The sequence below is a fragment of the Schistocerca gregaria genome, chromosome 3, assembly GCF_023897955.1.
Source record: "Schistocerca gregaria isolate iqSchGreg1 chromosome 3, iqSchGreg1.2, whole genome shotgun sequence".
Taxonomy (NCBI): domain Eukaryota; kingdom Metazoa; phylum Arthropoda; class Insecta; order Orthoptera; family Acrididae; genus Schistocerca; species Schistocerca gregaria.
Window position 1 is genome coordinate 858,946,033 of NC_064922.1, and position 22,125 is coordinate 858,968,157.

The 22,125-nt window shown below is 43.3% G+C and overlaps 1 protein-coding gene across 1 annotated transcript in view; it reads left to right on the top strand.

Moving 5' to 3' along the window:
* The window catches only part of LOC126355632 (cGMP-specific 3',5'-cyclic phosphodiesterase), a gene marked incomplete at its 3' end in the record, with an annotated part of 1,336,169 nt that overhangs the window by 395,008 nt on the left and 919,036 nt on the right, over nt 1-22,125 (top strand). Inside the window, exon 3 of the mRNA XM_050005998.1 lies at nt 12,453-12,508. The remainder of the gene's footprint in view (nt 1-12,452; nt 12,509-22,125) is intronic.

A 22,125-nucleotide genomic window follows, 5' to 3' on the forward strand; every position in this document is an offset into this window, starting at 1 on the left:
GTTGGTCCGAAGAGCACGAAACTATTATGGAGATGCTTTGCTAACTCAAATGGGGATCGCTGGAGGATATGGATGTTATTTATTCGTTATTGAAGTTACTTTTGTCGAGATTTCCCTTTGAATAGCAAACAAGATAAGAACTGACACAGTGCACTCTGTACTGTGTGTAGCAGCAGTTACCAGCAATAGAGACACCAGCAGATTATGAGGAGCAAATCTGCACCGAGTTCATACTAATGACAGCCACACACAAGAGTATTACTTAACCAAATACTGAAACGTCACTACATGAATTGCAGGATTAATTTTTACATGAGGGGATTCTGTCTTGACTGACATGAAGAAAACGCATATAAACATGAATAACATCTTAAATGCATTGTTTAAGCTGCTCTACGTATAGAAGTTCTCCTTACTAACAGTAATAGTTCAATTTTTTCTTAATAGGTGGAGAATATGAAGGGGACCCATAAACTAGTATAGTTTCATTAGTCAAAGATCTTTGATTATTGCAATAGTAAAGACTAACTCTAAAAGCTAATCATTCACTTAAATTACTTTGCAACACAATAAGATACAACGCTGGGTTTAATTACCTTAAAAGTGGTTCAAATGGCTGTGAGCACTATGGGACTTAACATCTGAGGCCATCAGTTCCCTAGAGCTTACAACTACTTAAAACTAACTAACCTAATGACATCACACACATCCATGCCCGAGGCAGGATTGGAAACTGCGACCGTAGCGGTCGTGCGGTTCCAGACTGTAGCGCCTAGATCCGCCGGCGCTTAATTACCTTCTAAAACGAACCTTTCACGATGGGTACCAAAACTGCACCTTCTTTGAAAATGTGCATGATTATACTTCTAACAGTACTACCATAAATATGTTCGTTAAAGAGTTATACGTACTTGAACTTTAATTACATTTTTTATAACAAATTAAGGATACTTTAGCAAAAGCCTATTCAACTTCACTTTTGTGGTTTTAGTTTATAAATAATTAAGTTTTTCACTTCCCTATTAATTGATCTTTGAAGTTTTGTACTAAAACTTCCTACCTTAACAATTTCACATGGACTAGTTCATTATCAAAGCATCCACATGTTATCTTACTTTAACTTTCACCACTCCTTTTATTTTAGACAAGCAATCATTTATAAACACATGAATGCATGAATTCTTCATGTAAATCAGGATAATCGGTTTTAGTAGCACTTAGGTGAGAACAATGCTTAGGCTCGTGATCAGGATTGAAATTGAAATTATGTTTCTAGACACGACCTTAAATTTTATATGATTATTATGGAAACAACACACAAATTAACTGGTCCCTGCCCATATACATTACCTAGCTGAATGTACGAAGTTTATGAAGCAGTGGCGAAGATTAGTGGCAGGTGCAATGGCGGCTAACTGTACTCAAGGCTCTTGATGCGCGAATGCGCTATAAACTCTCTTCTTAACGTCGGATTTTCAACATATTAGAGCCATTCTAGTATGCCGTGAATACTATCTGAGGCAAATCTCTTCCAATGCAACTTACAATTACCTCTCTGAGCACCGCCGAGGTGATCCGTGCTAAGACTAGCTACAGACTGCGTATCGTTCACACAAAGGCTCCGCTCAGGTCGACGGCTAAACCGACCTTTACATCGCGCCATGCCACTTTCGTTGCGGAGGGATTTCCCTAGAGCGTTTACTTGGTACAAATATGAGTGCTCTAAGCATGAACCAGCTTATAACAAACATGCTCTTTTTCATATGTTGTTGTTGTGGTCTTCAGTCCCGAGACTGGTTTGATGCAGCTCTCCATGCTACTCTATCCTGTGCAAGCTTCTTCATCTCACGGTACCAACTGAAGCCTACATCCTTCTGCATCTGTTTAGTGTATTCATCTCCCTCTACGATTTTTACCCTCCACGCTGCCTTACAGTACTAAACTGGTGATCCCTTGATGCCTCAGAACATATCCTACCAACCAATCCCTTATTCTACTCAAGTTATGTCACAAACTCCTCTTCACTCCAATTCTATTCAATACCTTCTCATTAGTTACGTGATCTACCCATGTAGTCTTCAGCATTCTTCTGGAACACCACATTTCGAAAGCTTCTATTCTGTTCTTGTCTAAATTATTTATCGTCCATGTTTCACTTCCATACATGGCTACACTCCAAACAAATGCGTTGAGAAACGACTTCCTGACACTTAAATCAATACTCGATGTTAACAAATTTCTCTTCTTCAGAAACGCTTTCCTTGCCATTGCCAGTCTACATTTTATATGCTCTCTACTTCGGCCATCATCAGTTATTTTGCTCCCCAAATAGCAAAACTCCTTTACTACTTTAAGTGTCTGATTTCCTAATCTAATTCCTTCAGAATCACCCGACTTAACTCGACTACATTCCATTATCCTCGTTTTGCTTTTGTTCATGTTCATCTTATACACTCCTTTTGAGACACTGTCCATTTCGTTCAACTGCTCTTCCAAGTCCTTTGTTGTCTCCTTTACTGCTTGCTCAGTATACAGATTGAATAACATCGGGGAGAAGGTACAACCCTGTCTCACTCCCTTCCCAACGACGGCTTCCCTTTCATGCCCCTCGACTCCTATAACAGCCATCTGGTTTCTGTACAAATTGTAAATAGCCTTTTGCTTCCTGTATTTTACCCCTGCCTCCTTTAAAATTTGAAAGAGAGTATTGCAGTCAACATTGTCAAAAGCTTTCTCTAAGTCTACAAATGCTAGAAACGTAGGTTTGCCTTTCCTTAATCTTTCTTCTAAGATAAGTAGTAAGGTCAGTATTGCCTCACGTGTTACAATATTTCTATGGAATCCAAACTGCTCATCCCGAGGTCGGCTTCTACCAGTTTTACCATTCGTCTGTAAAGAATTCGCGTTAGTATTTTGCAACTGTGACTTATTAAAATGATAGTTCGGTAACTTTCACATCTGTCAACACCTGCTTTCTTTGGGATTGGAATTATTATATTCTTCTTGAAGTCGGAGGGTATTTCGCCTGTCTCATACATCTTACTCACCAGATGGTAGAATTTTGTCAAGAATGGCTCTCCCAAGGCTGTCAGTTTCATAAACATATTCATATTTTATTAATTAAAATTTCAACATATTCTTTTGCTTTATTCATATACACATTACAAAACTCTAATTTTCTTGACATATATCAAGGAGTTTAAACAACACAGAATACACACTTTATTGATTGCAGATACACAGTTACATACCATAAACCCAGTCCTAATCGATATAATGTTACACAACCAGTACATCATTTCTAGTACACACACATACACACACACACACACACACACACACAAACACATTGCATAAAGTGATACATAAAATATTTATCTTCTATTCATGTGACGAATTTTAAATATGTTATCTGAAGTATTTCAGTACATATTCCGACGATATACAAACCTAACAGATAGTGTCACCTGCTAATGGTGTAGGGAGCTAATGGTATAAATGTTTTCATTTTTTCTGAGTAAAGCGGTATTTAAATTTTGAAGCAGAAGTACGTAATTATTTTATTACGTCTGCAGGAGAACTAGAGTGGTTAGGCAAAAATTTTAATTAATTTAAAAGCGTTCGGCCGGAAATGTGGCAGTATGTGTGTGTGTGTGTGTGTGTGTGTGTGTGTGTGTGTGTGTGCGCTTGGAATGAAGCGTTATGAAAGTGTGCTGTCTGGAAGAGCAGAACGCTTTGTCGTAATTGCAGTGGCGGTATATTAAGGAGGGAAGGAGAAATTTATTGCGCTGTACTGTCAGATGTAAACGTGACGCAGAAGGTGCCACGAAATTCGCTGCATTCACGTGAACAGCGCATCGACCGAGCTAAGCTTATCAAGAAATTTGTAGAAAAGTGCAGTCCCTCCATGACTTTTTGATCACATTTTTACTTTATATAATTAAATGTAATTTCAGTATAATTGGATTTTTTATTCAAACATTCCTTTTGAAGTTTTGTCGTAAGAGAGTATATGAGAAATAACCACTCTGAAGTGATATTCAACAGGAGCTTTCACTATATTTTACTTTACTCTTATTTTCTGGCAGTATTACTCATAACTATACAGTCGTATTGAAATTCTTTAATCACTACTAGGTATCTCTTACTATAGCAGGAGTGTTGCATCGAGCATGATTTCTAAAAAAACTGAATGAATGTGTGCTTGAATATATTATTATAATTATTTTCCATTCGATTATATCTTGCAATGTTGTTACACTAGGCTGTAGGATCATGTACCAGTGATACTGCTGTCGTCAAGCTTCCATTTATCACGTCAACGACAATCAGTTTTTCGCTTTTTTTTTAAATTCTGGTTTCAGATTCTGCATACACACAAAAATAACGTTCTACAACGGTGTGGGCTTGCATAAGTTCTGTTGTATTACGGCGTTGAGTAGTTCAGTGCACTACATCTACAACTACATCTACATCTACACGGGTACCCCGCAAGCCACCATATGGGGCGTGGCAGAGGGTACCCTGTACCGCTATAGTCATTTCCTATCATGTTCCACTCTCAGATAGAGCGAGGGAAAAACGACTCTCTATGTACCTCCGTACAAGCCCTAATTTCACGTATCTTACTTTCGTGGTCCTTAAGCCAAATGTACGATGGCGGCAGTAGAATCGTTCGGCAGTCAGCTTGAAATGCCGGTTCTCTAAAATTTTCTCAATAGCATTCCGCAAGTCGGCAGTTAGTGATGTGATGTGATGTGATGTGATAGTGAAGTGGAAACGCGAAGAAACAACCACAGCTACAACTCAAATCTCGATCGCGATTTCAGGTTTTTATTCGTCAGCAACCGGCCCTTTCCTCAGACCAATTTCAGGCTTTTCCCCCGCTACAAAACGGTAATTATATCTGTTCAGTGTAGAGGGATGAAAATATGGCTAAACTGTGTCTAAATTATAAGTTACAATAATTCAGAAGTACGATGTTGTACCCATTATGGCTGCTGGTGGCAGCAGACGGAGCGAGATCCGTAGAAGTAGGGGTGTCACTGGTGAGTGAGGCAGCTTTAGTCGAGATTATACAGTGTGTTACAAAAAGGTACGGCCAAAGTTTCAGGAAACACTACTCACACAGAAATAAAGAAAAGATGTTATGTGGACATGTGCCCGGAAACGCTTAACTTCCATGTTAGAGCTCATTTTAGTTGCGTCAGTATGTTCTTCCACCTACGCTCAATGGAGCACATTATCACGATTTCATACGGGATACTCTACCTGTGCTGCTGGAACATGTGCCTTTAAGAGTACGACACATGTGGTTCATGCACGATGGAGCTCCTGCACATTTCAGTTGAAGTGTTCTTACGCTTCTCAACAACAGATTCGGTGACCGATGGATTGGTAGACGCGGACCAATTCCATGGCCTCCACGCTCTCTTTACCTCAACCCTCTTGACTTTCATTTATGGAAGCATTTGAAAGTTCTTGTCTACGCAACCCCGGTACCAAATGTAAAGATTCTTTGTGCTCGTGTTGTGGACGGCTATGATACGTCATTCTCCAGGGCTGCATCAGCGCATCAGGGATTCCATGCGACGGAGGGTCGATGCACGTATCCTCGCTAACGGAGGACATTTTGAACATTTCCTGTAACAAAGTGTTTGAAGTCAGGCTGGTACGTTCTGTTGCTGTGTGTTTCCATTCCATGATTAATGTGATTTGAAGAGAAGTAATAAAATGAGCTCTAACATGGAAAGTAAGCGTTTCCGGACATATGTCCACATAACATATTTTCTTTCTTTGTGTGTGAGGAATGTTTCCTGAAAGTTCGGCCGTACATTTTTGTAACACCCTATATGCTGCAAGCTCCGCTCATCGCCTACAGCATTACGTCATTGACAACCAATCATGGGTGAGATATGCTGCGTTGATTAGTTTAGTCGAATTTATACGATGATTTGAAGAAAGGGTCGTAACCGGTTGCTAACGAATAAAAATCTGAAAACGCAATCTAGAATGTTTTTATTTGATTTTTTGGCATTTTGTACCGAGACCAGGCAGATCTCCCGTGCTAAAGAACAGGGACCGTCGTGCATTCCGAAAGATGGTTGTAAACAAAAGTCAGCGCAAGGAATCACTCCTGAGTTCCCAAGTGCTACCACCGTTCCAGAGAAAAAAAAAATGGTGCACGATCTTGGACCAGCTCCTCGTAAGCCACAATGTAGTCAGCACTAAATGACGATCGACATGTTGTAAAGAGGAGTCCGCTGGGCAGTGTAGAAACGAATGATCTGGAGTGATGAATCACGTTATACCCTGTGGCAAACCGATGGATAATTTCTGGTTTGGCAAATGCCTCAATAACTTTAACTGCCGTCATGTTTAGTGCGAACAGCGAAGTACGGTGGAGTTGGTGTAAGGGTACGGGCCCTTCTCGTGATCTGTGTGTGGCCCCGTTACTGCGCTCAAGAAAGTACTAACTGCAGTACGATAGCAACACGTCTTACAACAGTGGGTACTGCGTATGTTAGACCAACACCTCGGAGACAATGACTGTATCAGCATCATGATTCACCCTGTCATTAAGCGCTCGCATGAGGCAAGGGTTTGTGGACATCAACATTCCTGCAATAGACTGATTTACACACAGTCCTCATGTGAACACAGTGTAATACATTTGGGATGAGTGAGAACGTCAACTTCGCTCTAAAACATTTGAATATGTATATGTGACTGTACAGTAAAAGCAATATAATGTGTTTTTCTTTTTTTCTCTTGTGAAATAACGTAAAGGTCAGAATAACTATGCAATATGGCCAGAGACTGTAATTAACGGGCCACTGAGATAGAAGCATCGAGAAGTTGCACTATCAATTTTTTGATATATGAAAATAGCTATCTTCAGTTTCTTTTCTTTCGCATATGTGCGCCTTTTCTCTGTCTGATGTCGAGCTGTGAGCACGTTAATGGCATTGTCCTTTGCTGGTTCGAAATAAATCACATTTGCAATCTTGGCCCAAACTGGGTTTATTTAAAGAAGTCACACCTTCAACTACACCTGTGTAATAACTATACACTGAATTACCCCAGCGAGCACGCAGAAGTGCAGCGACACGACGTGCCGTGCACTCGACAGATGACTGAAGCAGTGCTGGACGGAACTGCCATTGTGAATTCAGCTGTCCATAAATTCATTAGAGTACGAGGGGGTGGACATCTCTTCTGTAAAGCACGTTGCAAGGTATCCCAGATATGCTCAACAATGTTCATGTCTGGAGAGTTTGGTGGCCCGTGGAAGTGTTTGAATTCAGAAGAGTGTTCCTGGAACCACTCTGTAGCAATTCTGGACGTGTGGTGTGTCGCATTATCCTGCAGGAATTGCCCATGGCCGTCGTAATGCAGAAAAGGCATGAATGGATGCAGGTGATGAGGCAGTATGCTTAGGTACGTACCATCTGTCAGAGTCGTATCTAGACGTATCAGGGGTCCCATATCACACACCTTCACACGCCCCACACCATTACACAGTCTCCACCAGTACAACAGTCCCCTTCTGACATGCAGGGTCCAGGATTCGTGAGGTTGTCTCCATATCTGTACAGTTTGAAACGAGACTCGTCCGACAAGGCAACATGTTTCCAGTCTTCAACAGTCCAATAGCGGTGTTGACGAGCCCTGACGAGGCCTAAAGCATTGTGTCGTGTAGGCATCAGGGTACACAAGTGGCTCTACGGCTCCGAAAACCCATATCGATAATGTTTCACCGGCCGCTGTGGACAAGCGGTTCTAGGCGCTTCAGTCCTGAACCACGCGGCTGCTGGGGTCGCAGGTTTGAATCCTGCCTCGGGCATGGATGTATGTGATGTCCTTAGGTTAGTTAGGTTTAAGTAGTTCTAAGTCAAGGGGACTGATGACCTCACGTGTTAAGTCCCATTGTGTTTAGAGCCATTTGAATTTTTGATAATGTTTCAAAAAATGGTTCAAATGGCTCTGAGCACTATGCGACTTAATATCTGTGGTCATCAGTCCCCTAGAACTTAGAACTACTTAAACCTAACTAACCTAAGGACATCAAACACATCTATGCCCGAGGCGATAGTGTTTCGTTGAATTGTTCGCACGCTGACACATGTTGATGGCCCAGCATTCAAATCTGCAGCAATTTGCGGAAGGACCGCACTTCTGTCACGTTGAACGATTCTCTTCAGTCGTCGTTGGTTCCATTTTTTTCCGGCCGCAGCGATGTTTCGCCGGATTTCTGATATTCGCGGTACACTCCTGAAATGCTCGTACGGAAAAATCCCCATTTCATCGCTACCCCGGAGATGCTGTGTCCTATCGCTCGTGCGCCGACTATAACACCATGTTGAAACTCAGCGGCCTGTTTCAGCGGCCACATCGTAAGAATGTTGGCGGATTGTTCGGCGGTATAACATAAGGACACTTCACGTATTCTCTATTGATGTTATTTATTCATTGTTACAAAGCAAACCATTCTGAGATTTATTTGCAGAACGTTTTCTATTTCTCGCATACATTTCTACATAAGAGTTTTAACTGATCGGTCATCTATCACTGAACATCGCACTCGATTGAATGGTCTGATGTACCCCGATTAACGGTTTACTTTTCAAGATGATTTATTTTATAAATTTATACTGACCTACATTTGCTCAGTATTTTGCGCATTTTGTCTGAAAAGAGACTAACTTTATTGATTGGCATTGGGGCTCTCTCTTTCTAGTCGTGATGAGGATGTAATGAAGAAGTTGTTTGTATTCAATGTCTCTTCATAACGGGGCTCGATTCACAGCGGGGTCAGGGATTTTCACGTGCTTGGAGTTGACTACGTGTTTGTGTTGTCCTCATCATTTCATCAACATTCATAAAAGTAGAGAGATTGGACCGAGCAAAGGTTCGGAATTTGTACGGGCGCTGATAACTGCGCAGTTGAGCGCCGCACAAACCAAACATCATCATCTGCTTCATATCGGGACCTACTGAGAAAATTCTAATTTAAATATCTCAGGCTTGAGAGAGAGAAGCAGCAACGCTTCAGTTAGAGAACCTGTCGTATAACGTCATCACCTTCTTTGGTTTTGATTCTTGAGAAAGAATGGTCTGGCATTCCTCCACAGATAGACACATCATCGAAAGTGCCACCAGACATTAAACAACCAGGCGAGGGTCGACACATCGCCTACAAATGTCCGCTAATAGGTGCCCGGACGCCTTTGGTCAGATAGCGACGCACACGATCTTCACAACAACGCTTAGGAAGGCAGCTGGGGAGATAGCACGGCGTGGTGTGTAGACATCTCTTATAGTATTTTCCAATATTCGAACCCATGGACCTTGTATAGTAACCTACATCGTCTATACATGCGTAGTTACGAATTTCGTACTGGTAACTTCTCAATGTCATAGACCGTAGAAATCTGGCGATATTGCTCACGATGGCTGTGAGCGACGACCTCGGAGTGGCAGCAGTGTATGAATCCGTGTTGTCGTGTTGAAGTAGAGCTCGGGCGTGGGTGACGACGGATAGCACGATCACAAACCATGAGATCCTGTCATGCATTACTCCATATATGGATAAACATTTTTCCGTCCAGATATGCGTTTCAGATTAGTTATATTACACCAGATATTACCGTAATTATAGAGTACATTTGAAATTCAGAAACACTGACGGAAAAAAGTCACAACAGCAAGGAGTAGTTTTGCGACGTACACGAAAGTTGGTAGGCGTGTTTCTATACCTCAATGACGATGTCTATTCAAATTTCGTATGAGTCGCGAAAGTGTGGCGATAGTACCGCCACTACGAGGATGCAAATCAAGTTTGCTTTAAATACACGCTGTGACGGTCGTGAGCGTCAGTTACCTTTGAGATTGGACGTGGTGAGTTGATGTTACTCAAGAATGCCCTAAGGGTGACAAAGACGCCGTTATCAACATCTCACTGAGTTTGGCTACGAGAAGCTGGATGTCTCCCCTGCGATACTGCAGAAAGGCTTTGGAGGAATGCTGCCACTGTACATGGTTGCTGGCAGCGGTGATCACGAGAAGACCGGGCTGCGGAAGACCACGAGGCACTACCAAGAGGGAAGACCATCGTGTTTGGTGTATGGCTCTGGCGCATCGCACTACATCTGCAGCTCGATCTGAGCAGTAGTTGGTACCACAGTGGCACAACGAACTGCTACAAATCGGTTACTTCATGGACAGCTTCGAGCCAGGTGTCCTGTAGCATGCGTTCCACTGACTTCAAACCATCGCTATGTGCGACTTCACTGGTGTCAAGCGAGAGATCATTTGAGGGCAGGAAGTGGATCTGTTGTGTTTTCTGACGAAAGCTGGTTCTAAACGGTGCCAGAGATGGCCCTCTGTTGAGTAGGAAGCCAGTTGAAGACTTTTTACCAAGTTGTCTGCGTGCCAGACATACTGGAGCTACACCTGGAGTTAAGGTCTCGGGTGCGATTTTGTATGATAGCAGGAGCACTCACATGGTTATCCCACGCACCCTGATTGTAAATTTGTACGCCAGTCTGGTGATTCGGCCTGTCGTTCTGCCATTCGTGAAGAGCATTCCAGAGGGTGTTTTCCAACAGGATAACACTCGCCCACAGGCCACTGCTGTAACCCAAGATGCTCTATCGAGTGTTGACATGTTGCCTTGGCCTGCTCGCGGTGGTCTAGCGGTTCTAGGTGCTCAGTCCGGAACGACATGACAGCTACGGTCGCAGGCTCGAATCGTGCCGTGGGCATGGATGTGTGTGATGTCCTTAGGTTAGTTAGGTTTAACTAGTTCTAAGTTCTAAGGGACTGATGACCACAGATGTTAAGTCCCATAGTGCTCAGAGCCTCCTCCTTGGCCTGCTCGATCACCAGATCTGTCTCGAATCGAACGCATATGGGACTCATGGGCGACAGCTCCAGCTTTATCCACAAACAGCATTAACTGTCTGTGTACTGACCGACCAAGCGCATAAGACGTGGAACTCCATCCCACAAACTGACATCCGCCACTTGTACAACGTAATGCAGACACGTTTGCATGACTGCGTTCAAGATTCTGATTGTCACACCAGTTATTATTGTACGAGCATTTCACTTTTGCATTGGCTTATCTCGTTCGTGCATTAACTTCTGATTTTGGAATGTAAATCACTTAAAGAAGTTTCCAGAATGAGATTTTCACTCTGCAGCGGAGTGTGCGCTGATGTGAAACTTCCTGGCAGATTAAAACTGTGTGCCCGACCGAGACTCGAACTCGGGACCTTTGCCTTTCGCGGGCAAGTGCTCTACCAACTGAGCTACCGAAGCACGACTCACGCCCGGTACTCACAGCTTTACTTCTGCCAGTATCCGTCTCCTACCTTCCAAACTTTACAGAAGCTCTTCTGCGAAACTTGCAGAACTAGCACTCCTGAAAGAAAGGATATTGCGGAGACATGGCTTAGCCACAGCCTGGGGGATGTTTCCAGAATGAGATTTTCACTCTGCAGCGGAGTGTGCGCTGATGTGAAACTTCCTGGCAGATTAAAACTGTGTGCCCGACCGAGACTCGAACTCGGGACCTTTGCCTTTCGCGGGCAAGTGCTCTACCAACTGAGCTACCGAAGCACGACTCCTTTCTTTCAGGAGTTTCACATCAGCGCACACTCCGCTGCAGAGTGAAAATCTCATTCTGGAAACATCCCCCAGGCTGTGGCTAAGCCATGTCTCCGCAATATCCTTTCTTTCAGGAGTGCTAGTTCTGCAAGTTTCGCAGAAGAGCTTCTGTAAAGTTTGGAAGGTAGGAGACGGATACTGGCAGAAGTAAAGCTGTGAGTACCGGGCGTGAGTCGTGCTTCGGTAGCTCAGTTGGTAGAGCACTTGCCCGCGAAAGGCAAAGGTCCCGAGTTCACTGGACGCCACTTCGGCTACCTGTGAGTCCCTAACCGACCCCAGCTGCCCAACAGAGAAAAGGGGACCTACAGGTTAACCTGGAATCCGAACCATGTGGCATTCCTGGTGACTCCCCAGGTAGTTGAGAGGTGATGGTTAGATTAAAGGCGGACTGAAAATTTCCGTGGTCCGATCGGAATTCGATTCTGCGACCTTCCGGTTTCCGGGCAGGCGTTCGACTGCTAGACCAGGAAACAGCACCAACAGAGAAGTATTTTTGGCTGACGGTAAAATATTAGAAAACTTCCTCTCAATGCTGTCCGCACCATTTCGTTACCGCTAAATTTCAGTCCGACGGCTGTGTATGTGACAACGAACTAAGTGAGTAACCTATCTAGTGGCTCGTGCAGAGCCGTGTAGTGCGGTGCACAATTCCAAAGCGCAACCGGCAAGCCTGTTCTTGATAGCCGACAGCACCCATTCACCTGACTTCTCTTGTTATTTCATGTCCCTTCCCAGACCAGCGCCAGATGAATAAATGTTGTATTTATCTGTTGTTCCAGGCACCTCACTGTAACTGTTGGGGATCCTCCCAGGACTGTACATCGGCTGACGCAAGGTAAGTCGCCTGCAGCTGCAGACGATGCAGAATATGCTCCTCGCGTCCTCTCATCTTCTCTGTCTGCCCGACAGAGTCGTACAAGGGGCAAAGTGTCGCAACCTCCATTGCAATGTAAGAAAAACTGTTCCTCATGTATTGTGCAAAAACATGTTTTATTGCTAGTCACTTTTATGAAATACCTATAGCTGCCAAGTGAATCTCTGTATTCTGATGCTAGTCCCATCAACAAGTACATCATCACGTCAAAAATCATCACCTTAGCTCATGCGTCTGTAGTCAATTACGATTTCAGTATGTACCATCTACAAATATATAATGTCAAACTTGCTCATAAATGTCTATTCACCTGAAGACACGATGACCTATTACAGTCTTGCAGATGCAAGCCGGTAGCACAGAAAAAGATTCGCTGAGCAACTACCTGTGTGTTTTTCAACATGACACACATAAAATGTGTTACGGCCGTCAATAATTATTCTTATTTGTTGAATTATTAGTTTTTTTTATTCTTTCTCTCTGTCTGGCACAGACAAGCACACGCACAAATACGCGCACACACGCACACGCACACACTCTCTCTCTCTCTCTCTCACACACACACACACACACACCACACACACACACACACACACACACACACACACACACACATACACAAACATTCTCGCGCGCACACGCGCAATCGCAACAAGAAAGCATTTTATTTGATGTGTTGCAATTACTATTCATCAAAATTCTGTAGATGTTCTGAATTGAAGTCATTTGTAGTTGGTAGATGTGTTTGTAGGCAACCGTTTTAAGGGACTGTCTTGTAACTGTAGCCAATATATATCTTCTTCTAGATCTCAAAATCAAGATTGTTGTGTGTCTGTGGAGAGACTGGAAGAAAGATATTTCTATCATTCATTATGTACGTAGTGGATTTAGATTAGGTGCTACTGTTACTAATCTTTTCAATAAATCAAATATGTATATGTATAAATATATTTCTCACCATCAGTAGCTTCTCCCAATAGTCAATAGCAAAGTGTTCAGCCAGCAAAAATCACCCACGATAGATACTGGGGACAATGGTTCTAGATCAACTGTTCAGACTTTCTAGAAAACCTTTCAGAAGATCTCTGAGCTGTACCATTGCTGAGGAGATACATTTGTGTGAATACATCCAAACCGTTTTAGTTATCAAACTGTAGGAATTTTCGAGTCACACGAAGGTGTTTCCTTTGTTGCGTTATAATGTTACAAACGATATCCCCGCATTGGCCTGGGAAACTATTGCGTCGATAAGGACTGTCTTTTGTTATTTACGATCATTCGTTAGTAGAACCACAGAAGACGATATATTGATGGTGTCCCGTGCCTTGCATTCAAGATTCTTTAGGAGCTCCCCGTACTATGAAGTCATCTGCAAAGTTTCTTAACAGCCCCTTTGTAGTACAGATCTCATTTCCAGTATCTAGCTAGTGATTCTTCTCCTCAAGATTTTTTTTTTTTATAATAGCTAAGTGTTTCATTCTTCGGTTCGGAATAGCATATAGTCTATCGCCAGAATTACATTAATTCTGTTCATAATAGCTTACTCAGTTTGAAAATTAGATGGAGGATAAAAGTGTCTTTAAAAGACTACCTTTAAAGATTTTTACTACAACAATTAAACACAAATAAGTGTTTTGCACAAATCCTTTTATCGTTTCTCAAAATACTAGATTTCAAAATTTATACAATTATGCTCGACTCTGAATAAAATTTTAGGAACATTTTTTCACTCTTATGTTGGAACATTGATAACATGATTTTAGAAGCATTTAACAGGTTTCTGAGGTGAAAGAAATTGCTGTGTTCGCATTTGTTTGTTTAACATAAGGGGAAGAGATCAGTCGGTAGGCGATATATCTGTTGAATACGCATAATGAGTCATTGATCGGATGTTTCTCCTCCTAATGTCACAATAAAGAATTAAGCTAGGTTTTCGGTTTTTTTGTTTGTTTTGGGGGCCTGAGATTAACAAAATGTTGTTTACCGTTCCGCTTTACGTTTTCCTCGACCTCCCACAGCAACAGTCGCGACATATCCGAGTCTTACAATTATTTTTGACTGAAACGCTTTTGTTCTAAGATTAACCAAAAACAACAAAACACTTTCTTGCTCACAACAAATGTATACACACTTAGTTTTCTACTCCAACGGTATTTTCAGAATTAGCGGTTCTTCGGTCGAAGCTTCTGAAGATTTTCTTCACTAACTGACACGATCTTCTTGTTGAGTTTTGGCGAAATTGTAGAGGGCCCACAAGGAAGAAGTCACTTTCGCAACTAAATATTCATGGAAAACCGAATCTACCGTTGCCTTCAGTATGCCTAAGAAGGCTTTCGTGCCATAGCAAGAAACACGCAGGTTCGCTTCATTTTTCCTGCGCGTAGCATTCATGTGTTTTGGAATGACAAACTATTTTGGTAGACCTTTACGGAATTCTACTCTAACGGAAGGATCAGCAAGACAGAAATACTGCAAGCTGTAAACATCCTTTTCTAAAGGTGATTGATTATATAAAGTTGTAAATACCTATTGGAGGCATTTTTGTTGAGTTAGTCTTTCACAAAAGTCTAAAAATCAACCAAGAATGCCTTCAGGTGGAAATTCCATTTTATGACAACACTGTTTCTGTGAACACTCGCTGTGCACAGTCAGTCAATGTCTGAGCTGCGATTGTCCTGACAGTAACTAATGACGGAGTTTAAATAATTAGTAATGTTTGGTAAAAATTAGAAAAACTTGTGGTAAGGTCTTACGGGACCAAACTGCTGAGGTCATTGGTCCCTAAGCTTACGCACTACTTAATCTAACTTAAACTAACTTACGCTGAGGACGATATACACATCCATTCCCGAGGGAGGACTTGAAGAACCTCCGACTGGGTAAGAATTAGATGGCGGCTCTGGTACGCAGTGTACTTGCCCTCCTAAAATTATGATGCGCCCCTCTCGTGATCATTTATGGAGAAGAGCGAAGAACTTCTGTCGTTGGAGTGACTGTTGTTTAGAGCACAGGAAGCCGATACATACGTGCGGACCGGCACGCGCTGGAAGCTCGTGTCTGTGTGGCGGTGGTAGGGCGGGGGGGGGGGGGGGGGGGGGGGGAGGCGAGACCTTTTGGGAGCCCCCAGGCGCCGAGAGGTGCGAGAGGTGGCGGCGGAGGTCGATGTATGTGCCGCCGACAATCTCCCCTCTCCCCTCCCTCCCCCTCCCCCCCCCCCCCGCAACCTTACCGCACTGACGCGTGAAGTGCCTCCACCGCTCTCTAGTTATACACTTGTCCTGCCGCGCGCGTGGAGGCAACCTAATAATACTCTGCCCCTTGTAAAAGTCGATTATCTCAATGGATTTTCCCGTTTGCAGTCCATATCTTCGCTAGGGTGATCCCCCGTTCGTGTCTGCTCCGCCTACATTCTTTTGTTACCACGCCACGTGCCCGCAACGCCATTAGGCGGCGGCCAACGTTCCGGTGGGCAGTGATCATAATGTTTTGGCTCATCAGCCCAGGGCAATAATTACGGTACGTGCGTCTGACGGACGACTCTGTTGAAAACAGGTGTGCGCAGTCTTCTTCCAATCGTTAGGTACTCTCCATTGCTACAACGACCTACAATAAACTACTCTTAAAAGGGGTGCAAGTTCTTCCGCATTATCTCTGTAGAACTTCACAGTTATCTCATCCAACCTAGTTTCCTCTTCACTGTTGAGCTGTTTTAGTCGATTTTTTACTTCGCCATCAGTTATCTCAATATCTTCAATTTCTGCATTTGTGCTTTCGCTGAAAGGACGAACCACGTACGGCATTCCGTGGTGAAAGAATTTTGGAGCACCACAGTTAGTGCTCCCGGCTTATCTCTTTCATGTAATTTGGTGTCAGTATGTTCACAAAGTGATACAATAGATTATTTATATCCTGACTTTACATGGAATGAGAATTTCTTGAACTGTTTAGTCATATTGTAATTGTTGAGTCTCTCCCGGCGTATTTGATAATCAAAATATCCATGGGTGTACTGCCGGTCTACAGTGTCCAACGGGCACAATATTTCGGCGATCATACATGTCGCCATCATCAGGTGAACTGACGGACAGAGCTTCTGTGAACGTACCGGCACGGAGATCCGTACGCTATGGCTGCTCAGAGCGTACGGATCTCTGTGCCGGTACGTTCACAGAAGCTCAGTCCGTCAGTTCACCTGATGATGGCGGCATGTATGACCACCGAAATATTGTGCCCGTCGGACACTGTAGACCGGCAGTACACCCGTGGATACCTTGATTGTTTAGTCATATTGTTTCGCAAACTTTCACTTTGAAATTCAGTGAAAGTTTCTTACATCATTCTTCTCACGCTGATTTTGGCTTCGTTAAACTTATGTTTTTCTACCACACTTTGACTTCGCATAGATCGGTCAGGAATCTACCTTTGCTTTTACAGTACGTTTCTTATACATCTGTTGAACCACGATGAGTATTTTGTATCCCTCACAAAATCGGTCGACACATGCTAGTCTAAGGCGTATTTTATAATGCTTTTTACGTTTACCCAAATATTCGTCCTCAGAGCTGAATATTTGATGTTGGCTACGAAGAAACTCTGCAGTTTCCTCCTGTCAATCTTACTATGTTGTTGTTGTTGTTGTTGTGGTCTTCGGTCCTGAGACTGGTTTGATGCAGCTCTGCATGCTACTCTATCCTGCGCAAGTTTCTTCATCTCCCAGTACCTATTGCAACCTACTTCCTTCTGAATCTGCTTGGTGTATTCATCTCTTGGTCTCCCTCTACGATTATTACACTCCACACTGCCCTCCGGTACCAAATTGGTGATCCCTTGATGCCTCAGAACACGTCCTACCAACGGATCCCTTCTTCTAGTCAAGTTGTGCCATAAACTCCTCTTCTCCCCAATTCTATTCAGTACCCCCTGATTAGTTATGTGATCTACCCATCTAATCTTCAGCATTCTTCTCTAGCACCACATTTTGAAAGCTTCTATTCTCTTCTTGCCTTAACTATTTATCGTCCATGTTTCACTTCCATACATGGCTACACTCCATACAGGTACTTTCAGAAAAGACTTCCTGACAATTAAATCTATACTCGATGTTAACAAACTTCTCTTCTTCAGAAACGCTTTCCTTACCATTGTCAGTCTACATTTTATATCCTCTCTACTTCGACAATCGTCAGTTATTTTGCTCCCCCAAATAGCAAAACTCCTTTACTACTTTAAGTGTCTCATTTCCTCATCTAATTCCCTCAGCATCACCCAACTTCATTCGACTACATTACATTATCCTCGTTTTGCTTTTGTTGATGTTCATCTTATATCCTCGTTTCAAGAAACTGTCCATTCCATTCAACTGCTCATCCAAGTCCTTTTCTGTCTCTGACAGAATTACAATGTCATCGACGAATCTCAAAGTTTTAATTTCTTCTCCATGGATTTTAATAGCTACTCCGAATTTTTCTTTTGTTTCCTTTACTGCTTGCTCAATATACAGATTGAATAATATTGGGGAGAGGCTACAACCCTGTCTTACTCGCTTCCCAACCACTGCTTCCCTTTCATGTCCCTCGACTCTTATAACTACCATCTGGTGTATGTACAAATTGTAAATAGCCTTTCGCTCCTGTATTTTACCCCTACCACCTTTAGAATTTGAAAGAGAGTATTCCAGTCAACATTGTCAAAAGCTTTCTCTAAGTCTACAAATGCTAGGAACGTAGGTTTGCTTTTCCTTAATCTTTCCTCTAAGATAAGTCGTAAGGTCAGTATTTCCTCACGTGTTCCAGTATTTCTACGGAATCCAAACTGATCTTCCCCGAGGTCGGCTTCTACTAGTTTTTCCATTCGTCTGTAAAGAATTCGTGTTAGTATTTTGCAGCTGTGACTTATTAAACGGATAGTTCGTTAATTTTCACATCTGTCAACACCTGCTTTCTTTGGGATTGGAATTATTATATTCTTCTTGAAGTCTGAGGGTATTTCGCCTGTCTCATACATCTTGCTCACCAGATGGTAGAGTTTTGTCAGGACTGGCTCTCCCAAGGCCGTCAGTAGTTCCAATGGAATGTTGTCTTGATTCGACTCTGGTCTTTCAGTGCTCAATCTTACTAATCAAAAATATTTTCCTACCTTTTTTAACATTCCATCTAATATCTGTGGTTATTAACGTTATCACAGCGTCTGATCACTGACTTCTTCCTCCAATTCCGTGTCGAGCGAACTAAGGCGCTGGAGTCATGGACTGTGACGCTGGTCGAGGCGGAGGTTCGAGTCCTCCCTCGGGTATGGGTGTGTTTCTTTGTCCTTAGGATAATTTAGTTTAAGTAGTGTGTAAGCTTAGGGACAGATGGCCTTAGCAGTTAAGTTCCATAAGATTTCACACACGTTTGAACATTTGAACCCTCACCCGATGGGGGACATCTATCAATTACGCGATGGATTTTCCTTAAAATTTGGACCCTCCCTCCACCCTTGCTGAGATGTGTTGTAAAGATGGAAGTTTTAAGAGCTTGTTTTAAACGTTGATTAAAACAGTTAAAGAAAACCTTGTTTGACTCATAAAGCTTATTGAACATCATTTTTAACACTAGATTAAAAATAGCTTGTATTACACATGCCAATCCTGGGCAATAATTGGACTGACAGAACAGAGACAGAGGGGCAAAATCACCCCGCAGAAATTGTATTAAATATGTTGAAGGAGCCCAAGAAATTGGATTTTTTACTGATATATTATATACATTAAATGTCGCTGGACCTCTATTTGCTTTGCAGAAGAAGGACAACATTGCTTGTACCTTACTTTGAGCCACATGATTATGTACCTTTTCTGTCTCCTGATTAACATGATCACTAACAGAAATCTTAGCTTCCTTCCTAAACGTTTAACTTCTTGCTCCTATGCGCATTTCGATTTGTCGGCATGCCACCTAACGTACAAGCTGTAAAAGCTTTGGCACAAACTCGTATTTCACACAATATCATCAGCTTTACATGCGTTTCAGAGTACCACGACTGCCTCACCGTCACGCAGTAGTACTACCAGGTGTAGCAGAAAACTCCTCAGATCAAATCTAACATTTGCCAGGCATTTGTTTCAAATCGGATAATCCTGGGCATGCACACGTGTAGAGCATACAGTTCAGGTCAGAGGAGCCGTAATGGTCGGTGGGCAATTTTTTTGTCGATGCTCTGGATTTAGTATGTAAAACAGAATGTTATCTTTTATAACAATTAACACTTACGTTCAGAAAGAAAACAGGAAGTCCTGGGCGACTAGATATAGGACGTTCATATTCATTAGTATGAACTCCAGAAATGATAAGCATTTCAGTCACTTCTGTTCAGCATGTGTCCTGTTGCCTAGTAGGCACAGGGTCCGCCATGGGCCCCTTGTTCCACGCGTGATGGCATCGACGAGCATAAGGCGAGAATGGTGTCCTGTGGTATAGCCGTCTATGTTGCAATCACCTGGTTCCAAAGTTCCTCTGTGTTGGTTGGCACTGGGTCACAACGCTGCACCTGTCGATTCAACGTATCCCACACATTTTCGATTCGAGGCAAGTGTGGTGATATAGCGGACCAGGGCATCTACATCTACATCTACATCTACATCTACATGACTACTCTGCAATTCACATTTAAGTGCTTGGCAGAGGGTTCATCGAACCACAATCATACTATCTCTCTACCATTCCACTCCCTAACAGCGCGCGGGAAAAACGAACACCTAAACCTTTCTGTTCGAGCTCTGATTTCTCGTATTTTATTTTGATGATCATTCCTACCTATCTAGGTTGGGATCAACAAAATACCACTTCACGCGAATAAAGAGCTATCTGCGTTGCACAAGAGCGATGTTTTCTGAAACCACGCTGATTACGTATCAAAAGGGCAAAAGGCTAGCTTCCTGTGGCACCAAGAAGGCACATTTTCATGCAGCAACATGTGGTCGTGCGTTGTCTTGCTGAAAAATGGCGTATGGGGTGTTGTACAGAAAGTGTATGGCTATGGGTCGCAGGATGTCATTCACTTAGGTCACACTGGTCACACTGCCTTGGATACACACCATCTGTGATTTGTGGTTGTAACCAATAGCACCCCACGCCATAAGCCCTTGAGTTGGCGCTGTATGTCTAGTGCGAATGCTGTTACTTTAATGCGCCCCCCCCCCCCCCCCCCCCTTGTCTGCGGCGAACCAAAATGCAGCCATCATTTTCAAACAAACGGAACCGGGATTCGTTCGAAAACTCTATCCGATGCCATTCATGTCCCCAATGACATCGTTCCATACACCATTGCCGTCTAGCACGTTTCTGTACATTTCTCAATGGCAGGTGGAGAGGACGGCGCGCACGTAACCCATGCCGTAATAAACGACGACGGACTGCCAACCTTGATAGTGTATGATGTGTTACACTCTTCCAATGTTGCGCCAGAGCCGTTGAGAACGCATATCTGTCCTGCAATGCCATTCTGATGAAGTGTCGATCTTCTCGGGGGCTGGACTGGATGGTCCGACCTGACCCATAAAGTCTTGTTCTACGACCTTCCGGGGACGATTCTGCAAACACTCGTTGTCCTTCCAGAACACTTCGTCCCTCACAGTTTCCCAGATCGATGGGTCACATTCTCTCGTGCCAATAATGCGCTCTTTTTCAAAGTCGCTGATTGGACGGTACGGTTCGCGTATTCGTCTGCTACGCGTCCTTCACGTCTCATTAAGTCACGCTCGTCCATTACCTTCGGTTTATAGCGACAATGAGAGCCACAGGCACATTTTACCAGTAGGTGGTGTTGCGCCGCTATATCGATGTTGAATTAGAAGTCGCGGGGTCCACATGCTTCAAATGCTAACCATTTTTTCTGATCATACAAAAGTACATATCAGCTGTTCGCGCGACTGTCAAAGTGGTTAATGAGTAGCCGACGGGGTGCTGGACATTCACGCCTCATCACAGAATGTGGAAGTCGGAGGCTTGTTCTCTCTGTACACAGCAGGGCAGGCGGAAATATGTGGTAGATCTGAAACAGGATAGGAAGTGGGTACTGCTCAGTAGGCGACGCCTACTTGTTTGCATGTTGACCCAACGACATCATCAGGCTAAATATGGACTGCGCCACGGACAGATACCCGGGGTGGGCACTGTTTCCCTATGTGGCTTCCATGGGACCTGTGGTAGTAACAGAAGGCACTACATGGACGTTATAATTATGGATCGTCTACATCCCTTCATGTTTGATGATGATGATGTTTCGGGTTGAGGGGCACTCAACTGCACGGTTATCAATGCCCATACAAATTCCCAACTTTTACTCAGTCCAGTCTCATCACTTTCATGAATGATGACGATGAGGACAACACAAACACCCAGTCATCTCGAGGCAGGTGAAAATCCCTAACCCTGCAGGTAATCGAAACCGGGATCCCGTGCTCGGGAAGCGAGAACGCAACCGCGAAACCACGAGCTGCGGACTCCTTGTTTGATGTCTTCCCCGGCGCCGATGCCATCTTCCAGCAGCATAAAAGGACATCTAAAAAGGTCAGAATCGTGATAAAGTTGTTCAAACAG